Genomic DNA, 17,919 nt, shown 5'->3' on the forward strand with positions numbered 1-17,919 from the left:
GACTGAAGTGACTGAGCATGCAGGTACAAGGCAGGGGACACTTACAGAAAAGAATTCCAGGGGATCTGGGTGGAACACAAACACATTGCTACAGGGAAACTGTCACTCTCTCTTATTCATTAAAGTCTTCACCCTGCATACAGATGTAGAGAGCGGACTCTGGACACATGGGGTGCGGGGAGGAAAGGGTGGGATGAATTGAGAGAGTAGCATTAATTGGATATGTACTACCATGTGTAAAATAGATAGCTAGTGGGAAGCTGCTGTACGGTGCAGGGAGCTCAGCTTGATGCTCTGTGATACCCTAGGGAGGTGGGATGGGGCTGGGGAGGGAGGCTCAGGAGGAAGGGGATATATGTATACATATGGTTGATTCTGCTGTACTTTGTTGTACAGCAGAAATTAACACAACATTGTAAAGCAATTATGCTCAATAAAAAAGTATTATTATGAACTCAAAGGGTTCAGTAGAATAAAAGCATCTTAGCTCTAAAAAAATAATAAATAAATAGTCTTCACCCTGCAAACATTTAATCAGTACTCACTGTTTCGGGCACAATGTGAGGGAGGTGATGTGAAAGACAGATTAATATGTTCCCTACCCTCCGTGGGCTTACAGTCAAAGAGAGAAGGAGATCTGATGGGAAGAGATGGGAAGTAGGAAAAGATGAGCTGTCCAGGGAGCAGTATCCACATCTGAGGGAGTGGCAGTCTGTGGTGGGGTGTGTGAGAGAGGAGGTGGTGGGTTCCGAGCCCTGGGAGGGCAGTTCTGAACCTGTCTACCTTGAACTTTCTCAGAGTTGCACAGAATGTGACTGGTAATGAATGAGCCACTCTATATGAGAAGGGAAAGGGGAGCAGCCCAGTGTAAGGATTGTGTGTGTGTGTGTGTGTGTGTGTGTGTTAGTCGCTCAGTTGTGTCTGACTCTTTGCGACTCCATGGACTGTAGCCCACCAGGGTCCTCTGTCCATGGGATTCTCTAGGCAAGAATAGTGGAATGGGTAGCCATTCCCTCCTCCAGGGGATCTTCCCAACTCATGGATCAAACCCAGGTCTGCTGCATTGCAGGCAGATTACTGTCTGAACCACCAGGGAAGCCCAGTGTAAGGCTTAAGAGCTTGCATTCTGGAACTAGATTGCCTGTGTTCTAATTACGAGGCTGCCAGGAACTTAATTTACCTTTCTGCTAAGGAGTGAATGTTTGTGTAATCTCTCTCTCCAATTCATATATTGAAATCTTAACCCCTACATCATGAGAAACGCTGGGCTGGAAGCACAAGCTGGAATCAAGACTGCCGGGAGAAATATCCATAACGTAAGATATGCAGATGACACCACACTTATGGCAGAAAGTCAAGAGGAACTAAAGAGCCTCTTGATGAAAGTGAAAGAGGAGAGTGAAAAAGTTGGCTTAAAGCTCAACATTCAGAAAACGAAGATCATGGCATCTGGTCCCATCACTTCCTGGGAAATAGATGGGGAAACAGTGGAAACAGTGGCAGACTTTATTTTTGGGGGCTCCAAAATCACTGCAGATGGTGACTTCAGCCATGAAATTAAAAGACGCTTACTCCTTGGAAGGAAAGTTATGACCAACCTAGATAGCATATTCAAAAGCAGAGACATTATTTGCCGACTAAGGTCTGTCTAGTCAAGGCTATGGTTTTTCCAGTAGTCATGTATGGATGTGAGAGTTGGACTGTGAAGAAAGCTGAGTGCTGAAGAATTGATGCTTTTGAACTGTGGTGTTGGAGAAGACTCTTGAGAGTCCCTTGGACTGCAAGGAGATCCAACCAGTCCATTCTGAACAAGATCAGCCCTGGGTGTTCTTTGGAAGGAATGATGCTAGAGCTGAAACTCCAGTACCTGGGCCACCTGATGCGAAGAGTTGACTCATTGGAAAAGACTCTGATGCTGGGAGGGATTGGGGGCAGGAGGAAAAGGGGATGACAGAGGAGGAGATGGCTGGATGGCATCACCAACTCGATGGATGTGAATTTGAGTGAACTCCAGGAGTTGGTGATGGACAGGAAGGCCTGGTATGCTGCAACTCATGGGGTCGCAAAGCGTCAGACACGACTGAGTGACTGAACTGAACTGAACTGAAAGATGGCAGTATTAGGAAGTGGGGCCTTTGGAAGGGGCTTAGGTTAGGCTACAGTCCATGGGGTCTCAAAGAGTCGGACACGACTGAGTGACTTCACTTTTCGGGTATCTGGTGGCTCAGACGGTAAAGCGTCTGCCTGCAATGTGGGAGACCCAGGTTCGATTCCTGGGTCAGGAAGATACCCTGGAGAAGGAAATGGCAATCCACTCCAGAACTCTTGCCTGGAAATTCCCATGGACGGAGGAGACTGATAGGCTACAGCCCATGGGGTCGCAAAGAGTCGGACACGACTGAGTGACTTCACTTTTCTAAGTCAAGGGGGTGGTGCCCTCATGAATGGGATTTGTGCCCTTATGAAAGAGACCCCATGGAGATTCTTAGCCCCTTCTACCACATAAAGACAGTGAGAATCAGAAGAATGCTCTCAACACAACTCAACTGTGCTGATGCCTTGATCTTAGGCCTCCCAGCCTCCAGAACTGTGAGAAATAAATTTCTAGTTTATTAAACCACCCAGTCTGTGGTATTTTGTTATAGTAGCCCAAAGGGGTCTAAACACTTGTGTATCTCTGTTTTCTCCAGTTTTAGGAAAAGGGGAATAATGAAGGAAGTAATGAAGTCACAGGGATGGGGTGAAAAATACATGAGTTAATTAATATGTAAAATACTGGAAGAGTTCCTGGCATATGGTAAGCATGATGCAAGTTTTGCTATAATAATTCTTATTCCTTCCAGGGACTTCTGGACATATTCTTGTTTTAGAGTTGAGTCCTCTCTGTCTCCTTACTCCCTCGAGGGGAGTCTTGCTGGGCCTTTCGAAGACCCTTAGCTATTCTGGAGTGTTTGCACTTGCTGTTTCTATGTTTGTAACCCTTTGTCATTCACATCTTTTTTCTCCCAGGTCACCTCCTTAGCGACACCTTTCTTGCTACTTTATCTAAAAAGCACTCCCTTTCTTTTAGAGATTTATACCAAAACATGTACAAGGAATTGATACAGGGATACATTCTGAAATAATCAGAGAGCTGGTGGGGATATAGAAGAGTGTCTGGGTGGAGCTGGGGCTGGGTAGGGGCTTAAGCTCCAGGTTTGATGTTATTTGGGAACTGAAGGATAAGGAGGCAGTGAATGAAAGCTTTTATTGTTTTTATCCTTGGGGCATGTTGGTGGTGATGCAGTTAGGCTATGGGTCTACATCCCCAGCCCAACCTTGTGGACTGGAGTAAAGCTGCTGCAGATGGCATCAGGGGCAGGAGCAGAAGGGGCTGTTCCCCCCAGGTAAGGATGAATCCATGTGTCCCTCAGAGTGTGACTTTGGTGAAGGAGGGGGACATACTCTCCCTTTGTGCAGTATCAGTATGGTGGGACTTCAGGAGGCGTCGGCCACTTAGGCATTTAGAAGGTTTATGGTTCCTAGAGGTCACTGGAGACAGGATCAAAAGTGAGGTTCTACTCAGATAGCTTTGCAAACCCTGTGCATCATTGCTGGTAAACAGAAGAGAGTCTACATACACATGAACACCCTAGAGTGTGCTCTAGAAGAATACTGGAGAAAGATGTGGAGTCTGCAGAGGGCTGGGGTCCAGGTTCTGTAGGATGATTGATGTGTCTGTGCTGAGGAAACAGGGAACATCAACGGAAGGGAAGGAAATAAACAAGTCTGACCAGCACACTGTGATTCAGCAGAAAACTAGCAGAAAGCTCTCTGAAGGGATGCATTTAAGTTTTATTTTAAAATTTACTGATAAAATTTTCAGGCCCAGAGCTGAGGGGAAAAACTTTTTAACTTACTCCAATACATTTGATTTGGAAGCAGAGAGGTTAGTATTAAGGAAACCCACCACTTCTAAATCAGATTTTATCCAAGTTACATGTAGACCAATACTGTATTACCACAAGCTTACACATCTCATTTCCTCTTCTGTCTAGTCCTCCATTTAATAACCTGAAAATCTATCTTTTTATTGAGTTTCATGCTATTTTCTGACTTACATACAATAGCGCTCTTCTTACCAATTGCCTATTGTCATGGCACATTAGTTAGGTGAATTTGTTGATATTTCAAAATTACTCTTTCTTATTTTTTATTCTATCATCCAGTTTAAACAAATGATTGGGAGCACTCCTGAGATGAAAGAAAAGAGGCTATTTTTTTTAAAAAGAATAAATTGCTTCCCTGGTACAGCAGTTGGTATTATTCTAGTTTCTAGCAATTGGAAGGCCCTGCACACTCTTGCCACACCTACATTTAACTACTTAAATTACTCCCTAACACTGGTTGACTCCCTGCAGATAAAATAGGTCTACTGAGAGCAGAGGAAAGACAAGAAAAGATGAGGCACTCAAAGAAAGACAAGGCATGGTCTGCCTTATGGAGCCTCAGGACAATTCTGTTCATCAGATATTTTCCCTAACCCTGGAGAAGGTGATGAGTCGGCCCCAGGGATACAGAGGTGAACAAGGCAAGAATCTCTTGCCTTGAGGTGCTCCCAGTCTAATGAATGAGTTGCTGATTTCCACCCTGTGTAGCCAGTGCTATAAGAAAGGGGTGCCCAGAGCCCAGATAAGGGACCCTCAGTAGACCTCAGGCATGCAAACCACTTGAGATCCTAGAATCAAAAAGGATGATTAGAAGTTGTTTGGGGAGGAGTTGGGAAGGGGAGAGAGAAGGCTTCTCAACCACTAGGAATAGACACATTTTGTGAGCCTGGAATCTCTGCATTAGTGCTGGGATATTTTGGGAAGATGAAGTGGGGGAGGGGAGTGGAAGATGATGGGGTGCGAGATTATAAATGGAGTACTTTGTATGACACTTTATGGGGCTTGTCCTTCATTCTGTAGGCAAGAGTGGAGGGACATGATCAGATCTCAGATTTAGATTGGTCGTTTTGGTGACTGAGTTGTTCTGGGGTGGGAGTGGGTCAACTTGGAGGCAGAGAAGATCAGGAGGCTGTTGGAGCAAAGACTATAGGTTGGCCTTTAGGGAGAGAAGGGGTTTAGCTTGGGATAACTTTGTACGTGGAATATAGTCTAGCTTGTTCTCCATTGATTCAGCAAACACTGAACATCAACTACATGTCTCTTCCCCAAAGAGCTTCCAGGGGTGGGAAACACAGATCTGTAGACAGATAAATTAAGAGCCAATGGTGCAAATCCAGTTCACAATGAGAGATGCCTCATACCTGTTAGAATGGCTATTATAAAATAGACAAGAAATAGTAGGTATTGGTGAGGAGGTGGAGAAAAGGGAACCCTCATGCACTGTTGGGCGGGGTGGGGGGGGATGTAAATTGGTGCAGCCACCACAGAAAACAGTATGGAGGGTCCTCAAAAGTCAAAAATAGAGCTACCCTATGATCCAGCAATTCTACTTCTGTGTATTTATTTGAAGAAAACAAAAACACTAACTTGAAAATATATCTGTAGCCCCTGTTCGCTGTAGCATCATTTACCATAGACAAGACAAAGAAGCAAGCAAAGACGAATGAATAAGAAAATGTGGTATATATGTATATATACACACACATATTCACATATATAATGGAATATTATTCAGTCATAAAAAAGAATAAAAATCTTGACATTTGCACAACATGGATGGATCTCAAGAGCATTATGCTAAGTGACATAAGTCAGAGGGAGAAAGGGAGATACTGTGTGATGTCACATATGTGAATGTCAGCAATAACAACCACCTAAGTTTTTAGATACAGACAGCAGATTGGAGGTCGCCAGAGGTGAGGATGGGCCAAATGGATGAAGGGTGTCAAAAGGTACAAACTTCCAGTAATAAAATAGATAAGTCATGGAGATATAACATGCAGCCTGGGGACTCTAGTTAATAACACATGTTGTATAGTTGCAAGTTGCTAAAAGAGGAGATCTTAAAATTTCTCATCATAAGAAAAAATTTTCTAACACTGTATGGTGATGGACGTTAATTAAACTTATTTTGGTAATCACTCCTCAGTACATACAAATGTCAAATCATTTTGTTGTACACTTGATACTACTATAATGTTGTCTGTCAATCATACCTTAGTAAAATACAAAAGGGGCCACAAGTGGGGCAGCAGTGTGATAAGTGACCTGGGGGAACATTAGGGAACTTGCTAGCTCCCTAGGGGAAGAGATGGATGTGAGGGAAGCTTCAAGAAATAATTGACAGGGGGAAGATGAATTAAGCAGACAGGAGAAGAGCAGTTAGAGCCAAAGAGAGAATAAGTACAAAGTTATAGGAATGCCTGGTGTGTTGTGAATGGCCAGAATTAGTGCAGGAGATGGGGCTAGGGAAATTCAGAGAAAGAAAAAATCCAAAGGCAGAGAAAGAAGGTAGAATAGTAGAAATTAGGAAGTAGATGTGTAAATGGCACGCATGTGTTCATATAAGGTATAGAGCATCTCTTGAGAGATTCCTTTGCAAGCTGTTGCTTTGAAAGAACCTAATTATTCCTCTCCTTTTGCAGTATAATGGAGATAGCCCTGACAGCTTTGCAGCTCAGGAAGCAATACTAATTGACAGTCATTAAATCACAGAATACTTTCATTTATTTTATGTTTATACAAATGGGAATCTAAATTGATAATGGACCAACCTCCCCCCTGCCCCCAAACAACTGAATTTTGAATCATAAAAGCAAGTCATCATCTTTTGAAATACAGGATGTTAAAAAAATCACAAAGATGGATTATAAGTGATAAATTGTATCTCTGTTGTTGTTGTTCAGTCGCTAAGTCGTGTCCAACTCTGTGACCCCATGGACTGCAGCATTCCAGGCTTCCCTATCCTTCACTATTACCCGGAGTTTGCTCTTAAACTCTGTATCCAACCATTGTCTCCATGGCTGGGTACACAAGATTGAGCTGTGAGTTTGTAAATTTTAATTTTATAAATTTATTATAAGGGTTGTATTCATTTACAATAAAATTTCAGGTCTCTGAGAATCTACCCAAAGAAGATGAAAGCCTTTTATTTACTCTGGGCCTATTTTACTCCTAAATATGTATATTTTCCATATATTAATTTTACCATTGAAACTCAAAAGCTTCTTATAAGTCAAAACTAGTGCAAACTACTACTTATAACTGAGCTTCCCTGATAGCTCAGTTGATAAAGAATCCACCTGCAAAGCAGGACACCCTGGTTTGATTCCTGGGTTGGGAAGATTCCCTGGTGAAGGTATAGGCTACCCACTCCAGTACTCTTGGGCTTCCCTTGTGGCTCAGCTGGTAAAGAGTCTGCCCACAATGTGGGAGACCTGAGTTCGATCCCTGGTTTGGGAAGATCCCCTGGAAGAGAAGGCTACCCACTCCAGTATTCTGGCTTGGAGAATTCCATGGATTGTACAGTCCATGGGGTTGCAAGGAATTGGATACAACTGAGTAATCAAGCGCATGTATATTTTCTATAGATACTAATTTTACCATTGAAACTCAGCAACTTCTTATAAGTTCAAACTAGTTCAATCTATCATTTATAAAGAACAAAACATATGCGTCATCCTTCTTCCATCTCAATAACTACATTGGTTATTAAAATATGCTTGTAACTAATGTTATACATAATAATCTTCATTTTATTCACCCATGGACAGTGCAGAGCCTTGTCTAAACTGTTACTGAATTCTATTATTATGCATAATGGCTTGCTTGCCTCATAAAATTTATTCACTGAACAGCTGTTGTAGAAGAAGGCTAGTCAAAAGATATTCTTCTTCCCACAAAACAATACTACATTTGGGTCATGCATTAATTTCTCCCAAGGACCAGCAGAAATCAACCTATTTATTGTTGGCGTGTAACCTTTCAAACTTCTATTTTCTTAAATTTATAGTGGGACCAGATTAACCATTTTTATTATAGGGAGAAGGTAATGAATTTCTAGTCATACCACATCCATCTTTAGATGATGTTCTTAAGCTTTTATGCTGGTTCCTTTACTGTCAAGAGTACAGGATACAGAATACAACTCCACAACCACGTCAGATGTGCTGCAGCCTCAGTGCCAAAAAGAAAACTCTGCCATTAGGAAAAACAAACAGTCCAAATTATTAGAGAAAATACGACTCTGTAGAAAGAGATAAGTACAAGAAAGAAAGAAAAAAAAAAAAACCAAAAACATGACCAGAATGCTCAGAGGTAAATAAAATCCTCTGCGTTCACAAAACATATTGGTTATAGGTTGTTCTAAAAACATTAAGCTAACAGTAGAACCACTACCAGTAGGAGCCGTAAGCCACGAAAATATAAAAAGTTGTTGTAGAGATCGTTTGGGAAGTTTCCATTAATAAAACTGAACATAGGTTAAAAAACATAAAGCTTAATCTCACCAAGAGCAAAAGCAAGGCTGTGTTGGAATTTTCCACATTTCAGGAGAAAAGAGTAAGATATTACCGAGTGGAGAAACCAATCTACCCAATCAGCACAGAGTAAAATATGCTTAAAATGTTCTTGCAGTACAGACTGAGAAAAGCCTGGCTGTCTCTTTACAGGCAGAAACTAGGTAAACTAGTGATGGAGGAGGGAATGTGAAACTGCTGGAATTCGGGGCAGCAGAATCTCTTCCGGAGTCAGCAGCCAATGGGCGTGGCCACTTGGCCTGCCCTAGCTCCATTTCCACCCGGGGCCTCCCCGGTGGCCCCAGTGGTAAAGAACCGCCTGCCAATGCAAGAGACATGAGACACGAGTTCGACCCCTGGGTTGGGAAGATCCCTGGAGAAGGAAATGGCAACCCACTCCAGTATTTGCTCTATTTCCTTGTCTGTAAAATGAGAAGGTTAAACTGGGTAGTGCACGTGCTAAGTTGCTTCAGTCGTGTCTGACTCTGTGCGACCCTATGGACAGAAGCCTGCCAGGCTCCTCTGTCCATGGGATGCTCCAGACACAAACACGAGAGAGGGTGGTCATGTGCCCTCCCCCAGGGTATCCTCCTGACCCAGGGATCGAACCCGCGTCTCATGTCTCCTGCATTGGCACGCAGGTTCTTTACCACTAGCGCCACCTCGGTGATTCCCCAAATGTGGCCCCTGATGGGCAGATAAGCCTCAGTAGTTTAGGGATGTTTGCTACGGAGTTAGCCCCTGATGAACACCCCTGGTAAACACTGAAGTCCACCAAGCCATCACCCCCGGTGCTGCTCCAAGATCTGGAGGAATCACAATTTCCTTCCTCCCCTCTCTGATAGCTCTGCAGGGTTTGGGTTGCAGGCTAGCTCCAGGTAAATTCAGGTTCCCTGGAGCGGGCTAGAAGAAAGGGCTTTTACCACAGGGTCCAGGGTCTAGGAACATCAACATGACCAGGGAACTGAACATGCAAATTTTCAGCCTTCACCCCAGACCTGCTGAATCAGAAACGGGTGGGAGCGGCAGTCTGGGTTTTAACAGCTGAATTGCAGGCGATGCTGATACACACTCAAACCTGAGAACCCCGAACGGGATGATCTCTAGAGCCCCTTCAAACAGGAAAATTCCATGATGATGCTCAAATGGGAGAAGAAAACTTACAAGAGTGCTATAATTTTGTGAGTTCTATTTCTGTAAGAGTTACTAAATAAATATGTTAAATGAAAAATATTTTCTAAATCTGCTCTAGCCAGTGGGGACATAAGGCTCTTGGGGCTTATAGCAAGTTTTTGAAATGACTGTGCTGTTCACTGACTTTGGGGCAGGCTTCCAGCAGCCAGTGAGCTGAGACTGCACATCCTGGGCTGAGACTGGGGTTACATGGCTTTCTCGTGTGATCAGACCTGGCACACTCTTCCACCATAGGAAAAATAGCAATAGAATGCAAATCAAGCAGGCAAAGGCTTTCAAGGACGAAAGCAAAGACTCAGAACTGGCATATCCCAGTTTGTCCAAATACTGAAAAAAAGAAATAAAAAGAAAAAAGCCACACAGAAGGAATAAAAGGGGGCTAGTCATCACTATGAAACTTGGGCAGAGATACAGCTGCTGGGGGTTTGTACCCCTATAACTTCAGTATGGAACTCCAGAATCATTTGGGCTGTTTGAGGGGTGGCATATATTCTGGTGTCTGGATAGTACAAAGTTTTATTCATGCTTTATTTGATTTTTCAGATACTCATGTACATTGTTTACTATGTGCTCGGTATATCACTTAAAAAAAAACAGCACATTTAAAAATTCTCTATGCTTTTTGCTTCTCTATTGCAGTAATGTAAAGAAAGAAAGAAAAGGAAATTTATATAACTTTAGAGATGATTACATGATCATTGTCTGGAAAACATCACTTAAAATTAAATATAGAAGTAGAAAATGAAAAAGAATTAAATAAGCAGCTTTACTTTTCCAAAATTTCGGTTGTAAGAACTTGGACACATGGACCAAGACAGTCACATGGATTTTAAAGAAAAAGCCATCAAAGAACAAGGTGAAATGTAAATCTCTTCGAATTTATCAAAACATACTGGAAGTTTGGAAAGTGTCTATAACAATGAATTTTGGGCTTGTGGCTCTATGCTAGCAAACAATGATATTCTGGTGGAACACTTGAAAATGACAGGAATTCTAAGGTGTGTTCAGTGGAATCCTGGTCCTTGATTGGCCCTGGAATAAAGGTGTGGGAAACTGCATGAAGCATCTCCCTCTTGATGATTACAAAAGAAAGCCTGCTCAGCCTGCTTCACTCTCTATTTCTCACTAATATTTGATCATGGTTCCCCCTTTCCATGTGATACTGTTCCCTGGAACTTGCATTGTATGCTATGCGCTCAGAGAAAATCTGGATGATGTATTAATTTGTTATCCATAAATTTGACAAACAGGCCAATGGAATAAGCCTGTAATCCGCTTTGGCTATTCTCATCAACTATTTTTTTTTTAAGGTGGCTTTTTAGTGTTTTAAAGTCTTTATTGAATTTGTTACAATATTGTTTCTGTTTTATGTTTTGGCTTTTCAGCTGCAAGGCATGTAGGATCTTAGTTTCCTGACCAGGAATCAAACCCACAGCTCCTGTACTGGAAGGCGAAGTCTTAGCCATTTCAGGGAAGTCCGTCTCATCAACTATTTTTACAGGAAGGACTTTATAGTCAAAACCTAAATGCTCTACAAACCACGTGGGTCTGAATAAAATTCCTTCTGGTGTTTTTGTTAATGTTCATGCAAATTGGCTAAGATAAAATTTATTGATTGCAAAAGACCCCTGGAGACTGCACAAACTTTGAGTGTTCGCAAACACAGCTGCATTACCACTCAGTGAGCAGGATGACAATATTTTTGAGTGACTGTTGGATGAACTATCACCATTAAACGAGCACAAGGGTGTCTGAGGGTGTCCTCGTTGTTACTACCTGACAAGGTTCCTTATGTATCCCAGAAAAGGTTCAGATTGGAACAGAATCAGAAAGCAAACACTGTTAAAATGAAAGCCTCAAGAGTGGAAAACTTGAAGATGCTTCCAGTACTGGTATGTGGGGATTTTTTTTTGAAAGAGAGCCATGCTGTCTATTTTAAAGGCTATAGGTTTTGAACTCAACCTAAGTCTAGCTTGAGAATAATATTTATTGTTTTGGCTACCCTGCTTGGTGTGTGGGATCTTAGTTCTCAGACCAGTGATCCAACCTTCATCCTGGGAATTGGAAGGCAGAGTTCTAACCAATGGATAGCCAGGGATGTCCTGAGAATAATACTCTTTTATTTTCTATTGTATGTAGATAGTTGCTAATCAGAGAGAAAAAAATGGCCACTAAGGTTTTCATTTTGTTTTTAAATCCTCATTGTTAACAAGACCAAAAAACACATATTTTCAAAGACATAAGATATTGCAGTTAAGAAAAAGATCTTTGCATTAAGAAGCAAATTTACCAAGTTACATTTGATTTTTCATTTTCCTTAGTTTCTGCAACCATAGCATTTTTTGTTAACCTTAGAAATGTGCATGCATGCTCAGTCATGTCCAACTCTTTGTGACCCCATGGACTGTAGCCTGCCAGGCTCCTCTGTACATGGAATTTTCCAGTCAAGAATACTGAAGTGGGTTGCCGTTTCCTACTCTAACCCCTAAGCTTAGAAATATTGCCAGCTGAATTTATTTGAGGGCTTCCCAGGTAGCTCAGTGGTAAAGAATCTGCCTGCCAAGCAAGAAATGCTGCTTTGATCTCTGGGTCAGCAAGATCTCCTGGTGAAGGAAATGGCTACCCACTATTTTTGGGTACTCCAGTCTGGGAGATTTCATGGACAGAAGAGCCTGGTGGGTACAGTCCATGGGGCTGCAAACAGTTGGACGCAACTAGTGACTAAACAACTACAACAACAACAAATTTATTTGCACCTACAGATGGGTTGCTTTGCCTCCCACTTATGATAAAGGCAGGGTATGCAAAGATGCTGGTCTGGCACTATCCTATCCAAAGTTCCAGAAAGGGAGATCTGGGGGCATCATATGAACTTGGGCAATTTTAGGAGATGATGAGGGACAGGGAGGCCTGGTGTGCTGCAGTCCATTGGGTTGCAAAGATTTGTACATGACTGGGCAACTGAACAGCAACAACCAGGGCCCAGCACACCTAGCCTCTACAAGCCTGTTTCCCTCAGTGTACAAGGGGAGTAAGAAGAGCATTCACCTTGTGGCATTTGTTTGAAGTCCAATGCCCAGGCACACAGCAAATGCAAAAAACACCATATTGTGTGTGTGCTAAGTGACTTCAGTCATGTCCGACTCTTCGCAACCTATGGACAGTAGCCTGCCAGGGTCCTCTGTCCATAGGATTCCCCAAGCAAGCATACTGGAGCTGGTTACCATTTCCTCCTCCGACGGATCTCCCCAACCCAGGGATCGAAACTGAGTCTCTTATGTCTCCTGCATTAGCAGGCAGGTTCTTTACCACTTGTGCCACCTGAGAGGCTCCCCAAAACTACATTATTATATGCTTATCACTGGACTCTTAATAGTCCAACCACTCCGAATAAGCTGCTGCCTCTAGAACCTAATGTTCTCTCATCCTTCCTAGCCTCTGACTAGACTACTTTTCTCACTGGCAAGGTTCCTCCCAATGCAGAACCAACATGATCTGCCTTCTAAGCCTTACTCCTGGCCAGAATGAATTGCTCCCTCTCTGTTAATCTCATAGCACCTTTGTATGTGATTCTAATATACTATTATCAGAGTATAATTAATTGGAGCCATGTCTGATTTTTTCTTCTTCCTCCAGGACCATGAGCAACTCAAGAGCAGAGACACATTTTACTCTTGAGTGCCTTGTGAGGCAAGTGATGTGTGTATGTTGAATGGATCAGGAAAGAGAGGAGAGGTCATTTGTGACATGGAGTTTCCTATTGCAAGGATTTGAGATTTACAGAATCTTTTTCTACATTTGCCCAAAGGAAGTCCAGGGGTTTTTTTTTGAATGAGCAATTTTATTTCTTTTTGCAGTGCAGCATTTTGGATCTTAGTTCTTTGACCAGGGATCGAAACTGTGCCCTCTGAAATGGAAGCATGGAGTCCCAGTGAGCAATTGTAGAAGTGATATTGTGTGTGCTAAGTCGCTTCAGTCATGTCTGACTCTTTGCCGCCCTATGGGCCATGGCCCATAGGATGGCCCATAGGCTCCTGTGTCCATAGGATTTTCCAGGTAAGAATACTGGAGTGGTTTGCCGTGTCCCTCTCCAGGGTGAAATGATATTAGCCTAGGCATTTGGTGTCTTACTTTCCTTTCACTCTGCACGGATTAGGTGTTTGTTTTATTGACTCTGCTTATGAGTATTATACGTTTTTAATCATAAGCCTCTCAGGCCATTTTGGGAGCTGGGAGATTGTGAATTAAATATATGCAAATAACATCTTCTAAAGTTTGGCCTTCAAAAACACTTACGTATTACTATCTGAGCAGAATTGACCCTGCTACTTAGAAGGATTTATTTATAGAATGCAAAGCTTCCAACTGTATTCTGAATCACCTTAATCCAATGTAGTTGGCTCCCATTCTGTGTTTACAGGGATATAGCTAAGATGTGGAAAAGAGCCTTCCTAGATGTGGTCCTTATAGCAGAAATATAGACGCTGGAACAAAGGGGAAAATAAGTGAGATCACTCATTCAGCATATATTTACTGAGTGCTTGTCATATATGTACTACTATTCTAGGTACCATAGGTACAGTAGGGAACAAGACCGACCTGGGGCACAAGGTGCCTGCAGCTTGGTGGGAGGAGACAGAAGTAAATGGGTAAGTAATAGACAAGATAATTTTAGGTAGCAGGAAGAAATAGGAAGAAATTAAAATAGGAACTGGTGGGGGAAGAGGAAGAAGATACTTTGGATAATATGGTCAGGAGAAGAGTTCTCTGAGAAAGGAAGACATGAGTTGAGAATTTAGAGACAAGAGAAAACCAGCATGTAAATAACTGGACACAGGACTGGCCAGAGTGGGGAAAGCATGTGCAAGAGTCCCAAGGCAGAAATAAGCAAGGCTGTTCACAAGCCCAGGTTTGAAAACCATTTGTAATTATTTGAATATTGGTTATTTTAGTTTATACTCAACACACATGGCAGATTTTTTGGTAAATAAAAAAACAGCACAGGGCACTCTGCTCAATATTCTGTAATAACCTAAAGGGAAAAGAATTTGAAAAAGAATAGACACATGTATATGTATAACTGAATCACTCTGCTGTACACCTGAAACTAACACAGCATGGTTAATCAACTATGTTCCAATATAAAGTAAAAAAAAAAAATTTAAAAAGAATCACAAAATAAATGCAGACAGCAAGCAACCCTTCAGTGTTTAAGGAAAGGAAAATCTCCTTTGTTACCCTACATTTCTACCGACTACAGTCACAATCACCATTGTGAGCACACTTTGAGTTGCAATGTATTTTGCTAAAACTTAAAAAACTTTACAAGGTTTTTAACATAGTGATCTGTCACTGCTATTTGCTAAAAGGAAACAGCCCAGCCATGGTGTCTGGTCCAAGCCCTGGAGCATTTGATCCGAAAAAATTGCAAGTATTTTTAAGACTGGAGTATCTATTATTTTATGTGCCATAGCCAATAAAGTTCCTTTCTCCAGACATTCAGTGGAACAAATGAGAACCACTGGGGCTAGTTTGGATTCATCCCCCACTCCCTGACCTCTCACTGGACAGTGTTTCGGATTATTGAATCAGCCTTTGGATTAAAATTTCTTGAGTTCCTTATGCTTGAATGATTTATGTATCACATATATTAAGACCCTCATCCGGGGAGCATATTTGTTAGATTCAAATTTAGCATTTTTGGAGAGGATGACAGAATTAAAACATTCTTCCTTTGAGGAAATGGATGAGAGAGAACAGCAAAGTTGAAGGTGTGTCTCCATGTGACCTCATGCAACAGGAAAGCAAGAAGAAACTGAAGTTCAAAGAAGTTGCCTGGATTCTTACAGGTGCAGAAACCCCTGACTTTTTAAAACATGTGCAAGCTTTCCCTGTTCTTAGATAATGGCTATGGTTTCCTGTAAACTTTCTGGGGTTTGATCAAAAGATAAACATCCCTGAGTGACTTCTATGGACTCTACTGTTTGATACCCCACTGGTAAAGAGAAAAGAGGTCAAAGACAGCTCATAATGCTGAAGTGTTTACACTTAGAATAGTCTAATTAGGGCTCTCTGAGCTCCTGATCAAAGGAAATTTAGCATTTTCCTATAATAGCAACCTAAAATATTGCAGGAGATAGTAGTATAGAAAATTTTTGTTAGCCAGTGGTTTAGACTGAGGTTCTCATTTCACAGGTAAAGGAAAATCTCAGGTGTGACTGGGGTCTGTTCCATTCACCTGCCTCATCCCATCTCCTCTCTCACTTTGGTTCTTCCTGATTATCCAGACCTGGGGCTCTGCGTTGCTATGCCCCCTTGGCTACCAGACCCTTGGGTTCACCCCACAGGGGTCCAGAGGCTGTGCTCTGTGACTTGCATGTTTCTGAACCCTCCCATCCTGATAGCAGGGACAGTTTTCTCAGCTGTTTTCCAATCTGCTTCTAAAAGCTCCTCTTTCCCTTGTGACTTGTTGCTTATAATCTGCTGTGGCTTTTATGATCTTTTAAACTCATTTTTTAAATTCAAAAATTAAAAATAATAGCCAATCTGGTTGGGTTAGGTGAGGGCTCCAATGTTTTTTTCGCTCCTCTAAATAATATGCATGGGTATTCTGACAAAGGTTTTTGCAGTTTGTATATACTTATGGATGGAGGAGCCTGGTAGGCTGCAGTCCATGGGGTCGCGAAGAGTTGGACGTGACTGAGCGACTTCACTTTCACTTTTCGCTTTCATGCATTGGAGAAAGAAATGGCAACCCACTCCAGTGTTCTTGCCTGGAGAATCCCAGGGACAGGGGAGCCTGGTGGGCTGCTGTCTATGGGGTCACACAGAATCGGACACGACTGAGGCGACTTAGCAGCAGCAGCAGCATTATTATTAGTTTGGGCTTCCCAGGTAGCATTAGTTGTAAAGAACCTGCCTGCCAATGCAGGAGATGTAAGAGATGAGGGTTCGATTCCTTGGTTGGGAAGATCCCCTGGAGAAGAGCATGGCAACACACTCCAGTATGCTTGCTTGGAGAATACCACGGACAGAAGAGCCTGGTGGGCTACAGACCACAGGGTCGCAAAGAGCCGGACATGACTGAAGCGACTCAGCACGCTTGCACATTATTAGTTTATCTCTTGGTTCTCAACTGTTCTAAAGAGTCAAGTAGCTGGATAGAGGAATTTCCCATAGGAGAGTTATTATCCTGAACAAATCTGTTTTTCTTAGACTGAAATTATGAAGCTGTGAGTTCAGAGATTTCTTAAAAAGGTGGCTTCAGCAATACATGAACCGTGAACTTCCTGATGTTCAAGCTGGCTTTAGGAAAGGCAGAGGAACCAGAGATCAAATTGCCAACATCTGCTGGATCATGGAAAAAGCAAGAGAGTTCCAGAAAAACATCTATTTCTGCTTTATTGACTATGCCAAAGCCTTTGACTGTGTGGATCACAAGAAACGGTGGAAAATTCTGAAAGAGATGGGAATACCAGACCATCTGACCTGCCTCTTGAGAAATCTGTATGCAGGTCAGGAAGCAACAGTTAGAAGTGGACATGGAAAAATAGACTGGTTCCAAATAGGAAAAGGAGTATGAGAAGGCTGTATATTGTCACCCTGCTTATTTAACTTCTATGCAGAGTACATCATGAGAAACGCTGGACTGGAAGAAACACAAGCTGGAATCAAGATTGCCGCGAGAAATATCAAGAACCTCAGATATGCAGATGACACCACCCTTATGGCTGAAAGTGAAGAGGAACTAAAAAGCCTCTTGATGAAAGTGAAAGAGGAGAGTGAAAAGGTTGGCTTAAAGCTCAACATTCAGAAAATGAAGATCATGGCATCCGGACCCATCACTCCATGGGAAATAGATGGGGAAACAGCGGAAACAGTGTCAGACTTTATTTTTGGGGGCTCCAAAATCACTGCAGATGGTGATTGCAGCCATGAAATTAAAGGACGCTTACTCCTTGGAAGGAAAGTTATGACCAACCTAGATAGCATATTCAAAAGCAGAGACATTATTTGCCGACTAAGGTCTGTCTAGTCAAGGCTATGGTTTTTCCAGTAGTCATGTATGGATGTGAGAGTTGGACTGTGAAGAAAGCTGAGTGCTGAAGAATTGATGCTTTTGAACTGTTGTGTTGGAGAAGACTCCTGAGAGTCCCTTCGATTGCAAGGAGATCCAACCAGTCCATTCTAAAGGAGATCAACCCACAGATTTCTTTGGAAGGAATGATGCTAAAGCTGAATCTCCAGTACTTTGGCCACCTCATGCGAAGAGTTGACTC

At 42.3% G+C, this 17,919-nt stretch overlaps 1 protein-coding gene across 3 annotated transcripts in view; it reads right to left on the reverse strand.

Annotated features, from left to right (window-relative positions):
* Positions 1-17,919, reverse strand: part of POU6F2 (POU class 6 homeobox 2) — a 503,169-nt gene that overhangs the window by 59,667 nt on the left and 425,583 nt on the right. The gene's annotated exons all lie outside the window — the stretch shown is intronic.

This window comes from Ovis canadensis, chromosome 4 (genome assembly GCF_042477335.2).
Source record: "Ovis canadensis isolate MfBH-ARS-UI-01 breed Bighorn chromosome 4, ARS-UI_OviCan_v2, whole genome shotgun sequence".
Lineage (NCBI taxonomy): Eukaryota > Metazoa > Chordata > Mammalia > Artiodactyla > Bovidae > Ovis > Ovis canadensis.